Below are 6,000 nucleotides of genomic sequence, written 5' to 3' on the forward strand. Positions count from 1 at the left end.
CAAAGCTGCAGTCAACAAAAAGGTACAGTATTGGCACAAAAAAAAAAAGAAATATAGATCAATGGATCAAGATACAAAGCCCAGAAACAAATCCACATGCCTATGGTCAACTAATCTATGACAAAGCAGGCAACAATATATAATGGAACAAAGGTGGTCTCTTCAGTAAGTGGTGCTGGGAAAACTGAACAGCTACATATAAAAGGATGAAATTAGAACTGTCTAATACTATACACAAACTCAATATGGATTGAAGACCTAAATATAGGACTAGATACTATAAAACTCCTAGAGGAAAACATAGGCAGAACACTCTAACATAAATTGCAGCAGTATCTTTTTGGATCCACCTCCAAGAGTAATGAAAGTAAAAATAAAAATAAATAAATGGGGCCTAATGAAACTTAAACACTTTTGTACAGCAAAGGAAACTATAAATAAAATGAAGAAATAACCCACAGAATGGGAATAAATATTTGCAAATGAAGTGACCCACAAGAGATTGTCAAAATGTACAAACAACTCATGCAGCTCAAAATCCAAAAAAAAAAAAAAACCCAATCAAAACCAGCCAGGTGTATATAGACATTTCCCCAGTAAAAGATATACAGATGGCCAAAAAACACGTGGAAAGATGCTAAACATCACTAATTATTAGAGAAATGCAAATCAAAACTACCATGAGATATGACCTTACACCAGCCAGAATGGCCATTATCAAAAAATCTACACACAATAAATTTTGGAGAGGGTGCAAAGAAAAGGGAACCTTCTTACACTGTTGGTGGGAATGTAAATTGGTACAACCACTATGGAAAACAGTAGGAGCATATGATCCAGCAATCCCACTTCTAGGCATTTATCCAGAGAAAATTATAATTCAAAAAGATATATGCACCCCAATGTTCACTGCTGTACTATTTACAATAGCCAGGACATGGAAGCAACCTAAATGGCTGTTGAGTGAGGAATGAGTAAAGAAGGTATATACAATGGAGCATTACTCAGACATAAAAAGTATGAAATGACACCATGTGCAGCAACATAGATAGACCTAGAGATTACCATACTAAGTGAAGTTAGTGAAAGACAAACATCTTAACATTGTATATCACTTATATGTGAAGTCTTAAAAAAGGATACAAATGAACTCATTTGCAGAACAGATACAGACTCACAGCCTTTTTTTTTTTTTTTTTTAGGGGCGTACCTGTGGCATATGGAAGTTCCCAGGCTAGGGGTCGAGTTGGAGCAACAGCTGCCAGCCTACACCACAGCCACAGCAACGTGGCACCCAAGCTACATCTGTGACCTGCACCCCAGCTCACGGCAATGCCAGAGTGAGGCTGGAGACTATACCCACATCTTCATGGTTCCTAGTCAGATTCATTTCCATTGAGCCACAACAGCAACTCTCTGGACTCACAGACTTTGAAAGTAAACTTATGCTCACTCAAGTGGATAAATAGAGGGGAGGGATGGACTGATAGTTTGGAATTGGCATAATCATACTGTGGTATATGGAATTACCTGCCAATGAGGCCCTGCTGCATAGCGCAGGAAACTCTACCCAATATTCTGTGATAATCTATGTGGGAAAAGAATCTGAAAGAGAATGGATGTGTGTATATGCCTAACTGAATCACTTTGCTATACAGTAGAAATTATCACAATGTTGTAAATAACTATTCCTCAATAAAACTTTAAAAACTGGCCTGTTGAAAAAAAAACAACTAAAAACAGAGTTACTATAAAATCCAGTAATCCCACTCCTGGGCATCTATCTAGAAAAGAAGAAAACACTAATTCAAAAAGGTACATGCACCCCAATGTTCACAGCAGCACTATCTATAATAACTAAGACATGGAAACAACATAAGCATTCCATCAATAGATGAATGGATAAAAAGATATTATATATATGCACATATATATATACACACACACATATATATATATGAATATGACTAAGCCATAAAAAAGTATCATTTACATCAAAATAGATGAACTTAGAGATTATCATACTAAGTGAAGTCAGAGAAAGACAAAGACACATCATATGATATCACTTACATGTGGAATCAAAAAATAAAAGCTACAAATGAACTTATTCATAAAACCCAAACAGACTCATACACATGGAAAATAAACTTATGATTACCTAAGGGGAAGAGGAGGAAGATAAATTAGGGACTGGTACTACCTGATACATAATTCACTATATAGATAAACAACAAGGACCTACTGTTTAGCACAGGGAACTATGTTAAGTAGTTTGTAAGTAACCTATACCGGAAAAGAATGGACACAAGAGGAATCCTATGACATTTGGGTAAATCATATAATCCTCTACACACAAATATAATACAAGTGCATCTGATGTATAATAAAAACAGAATCATTGCTAATTTTTTAAAACACTAACTGGATATAAGGCCATTGTTGCCTTATTAACACTTCGAATTATTAAAAATATCTAAGATTGATTTTATTAGCAGCACATAGAGTTATTTGGTTTGATCTAGAATATTTAAGTACTAATGAGGTGATTTCCAATACAACTAAAGCCTTCCACATTATATTCATTTTATCTAAACTTAAAAATGTGTCAAGGTGATAAACCATAAGAAAATTTTGGGGCCACACCTATAGCATATGGAAGTTCCCAGGCTAAGGGTAGAATTGGAGCAGCAGCTATCAGCCTACACCAGAGCCACAGCATCAGCAATGGAGGATCCAAGTCACATCTGTAACCTAAACCATAGCTAACAGCAACCCCAGATCTGCAACCCACTGAGCAAGCCAAGGATCAAACCTGTATCCTCATAGAGACTAGTCAAGTCTGTAAACCTGCTGAGCCACAAGGGGAACTCCCTTGAACTACAATTTTAATTCCGTTTGAGAAAATTTAAATAAGCCTAATATATATGTAAATATAAAAATTCAAGCAAAATCCATTTTTAAGTCAATTTCCTATATTTTAAATAGTGGGTTACTTGCAAAATTTAGTTACAGCATACATCTATAAATAAGAGACCAAAAAATAATTTTACTAAGAATTTGGGAGTTCCTGTTGTGGCACATCAGAAACGAATCCTACTAAGAACCATGGGGTTATGGGTTCAATCCCCAGCCTTGCTCAGTAGGTTAAGGATCCAGCATTGCTGTGAGCTGTGGTGTGGGTCACAGATGCGGGTTTGGATCTGGCTGTGGCATAGCCAAGCAGCTATAGCTCTAATTTGACCCCTAGCCTGGGAATCTCCAGATGCCATGGTGCTGCTCTAAAAGAGGAAAAAAAAAAAAATTAAATTTAAGATAATGTGGGATTTTTTGGATAACAAATAGATCAACAAATAACAGTTTATTCTTTTCCATTTAATATTTCAGCTATTTCATTAAAGTTGAATGGAAAAAAGAACATATGTTACTAATATGTTAATGATAATTTCATTCATAACTCAAAATGTCAAATATCTATCATACTCTGAAATATCAACCAGCAGAGGAATATTAGTGAAAGAAAAAAATGTGAATACTGAATAGAAATATTGTGAAAAATATAAAAAAATAACATGTAAGGCAAATAATTATCAAAAGGCAAGTTTTTGTTGTAAATCTCTAAGAAATAAAAATAAAAATAAGTTGACTATAAATATATTGATATTTATACATACACATCAATACACACTTATATGTAGCTCCAAATACATACAAATACTGGTAACATATGACTGGTAATTAACAGGTAACATATGACATGAAGACTCTTGAATGTGGACTTTAAAAACTAACTATTGGGATCGCTTGCAGGCTTTTCCAGGCTGATTGCTGCTCAAGGGAGAGAGACTAGGGAAATCCATTCAGCCTGATCCAATTTAGATATGCAAATTTTATCTTGTGTGCTTGAAAGGAACATTATGACACTGCATAATTTGCATTTTCAGTTGTAAGATATAGTATTCCTAATCTACTAAAAACATCCCTCTATCGTCCACTTTAACACTCACCACATTTTATCCTATCCATTGTTCGCCTTCACTTTTAAACTATACTTTCCTATTTTAAACTATCAAATTAGTTTATTAAGAAAAGACAAATGTATTACGGAAGTCACTCTCCCAACAAAAGCGGGAAAGACTTAAGTGGTAATTAACTGGTAACATATGACGTATTTTATAGGAGCAGACAAAAAGAGTCCTTGGAAGAATTACATTATTCTACGTCAAATATATTTTTCTGATAAGTCGATGGAAAGCTATATTTTGGAACAAGAACTAGTTTTCAATTAACAATAAACTTTCATAGAAGGACATTACACTCAACTAAGGTTTGAGTGTAAGGTTTTATCGATTTGGACAATGAGTTTTGAAAAAATCATTTTAAGAAAGAGACTATTGAGTTAAGACCTCTAAGTCATATTTTTAGAGAAACACTTTTCTCATTATTAGGTAAGTAAGTGCCCACATAACATTAATGATTAAGTATTCAAAGATATCAGCCTTTATGTAGGAGAAAATAAATTGTAAATCTGCCTTCACATTAATGCTTCTATCTTACCTGTACAAATATCTCTCATCATGTCTACATGGAAAGAATTTAAACAAGAAGTTTCACTGTCAAGAAGATACTATGAAATTTATATTGAGTTGTTTTTATTTCTCCATTTGATTCTTAGTCATACTCATTTCCCTCTGTGTCATCCAAGATACAAAATGTGGGAGGAAGAGTAGTTTGGATAGATGTATAAGAGATCCATTTTTGCCAGGTGTGCTATGTAGAAATGTGGGAGACTAGTATAGGTGGGCAACTAAATATACAGCTTGGTACTCAAGAGAGACACTAAGACTAAAGGTTTGGGAATTATTTTAAAATTTGCAGAAGTTCACGTTAATTTTCCCCCTAGGCAAAAAAAAAAAAAAGAATTCAATTAGGAAGGGAGTTACCAATTTTGTATCTCTTAAGCTTGCCCTTTCTTCTCCAAAGCAACCTCCATTAACTCGGTTTTGGAGCTGCTAGTCTTCAGAAGTGTTATTTTTCTCTAGAATACCTCTCCGCAATGTTGTCAATGCCTCTACCAAAATCACGTTGTTATCACAGAAATCTTTCCCTAGCTAAAACATATCCTGTGGTCCCCTTTTGTCTTCAGGAAAATCTCTCAACATTTTAACAGCTTCATAATGTATTTCTTATCCATTTCTAGAGCACCATTTCCCATCTCTTCCCCTCAGATGTGATAACTGCACTGAAGACATTGTGATCCTTCCAGTGCAATGTTCAAACTCAGATCTTTTTTCTCAGGAGAGTTCTCCTTTCTGAAAACACTCTTTAACTCCTTCTTTATCTGGCTTACCTCTACTTATGCTGTAAAATTCATACCAATTTTTCTCATTTAGATGTCCTTTTCTAATCTTTAGGCTGAGTTACACAACCCATAGAACTCTCTAAGTGTGTCATGATCTGCCCAGATTCAGAAATTTATTTTCATTATTTATCTCTACAGTTAGATGGTAAATTCTATGAGCCGATGGTGTTTCTTTGTATTTAGTATCACAGCTCCCAGGAGCAGTCTGCACATAGTAAGTACTATGGGTAACTGCTGAGCTGAATTAGGATTTTCACATAGTCTTCAGCTGATAAATTAATAATCAGGAAATAAACACTGTAGTTACGGAAATTAATCCAGTTACTGCATTTATAATTTATTTGTAATTGTTTTATACTTTGTTACCTTCATATTATTCTATCACCCTTAATTCTCTATTTCTCTGATATTCATAAGCTATCAACACTCATTGTTCCAATATCCCCAAGTCTCGTAAATCATCAGAAAGAGAAGGGCATTGGCATTAATAATTGGTGTTTGTTACCTTGAGCCATTGCATGGTTCACATCCTAGCTTTAGCACTAACTGGCTAAAATGTTGATCAGTTACTCTAAATGTTTGAAGCCTCAGTTTTCTTATCTCTAGCATAGGATGAGTACTCTATTAGAAACTGTCAG

The sequence above is a fragment of the Phacochoerus africanus genome, chromosome 11, assembly GCF_016906955.1.
Source record: "Phacochoerus africanus isolate WHEZ1 chromosome 11, ROS_Pafr_v1, whole genome shotgun sequence".
NCBI lineage: Eukaryota > Metazoa > Chordata > Mammalia > Artiodactyla > Suidae > Phacochoerus > Phacochoerus africanus.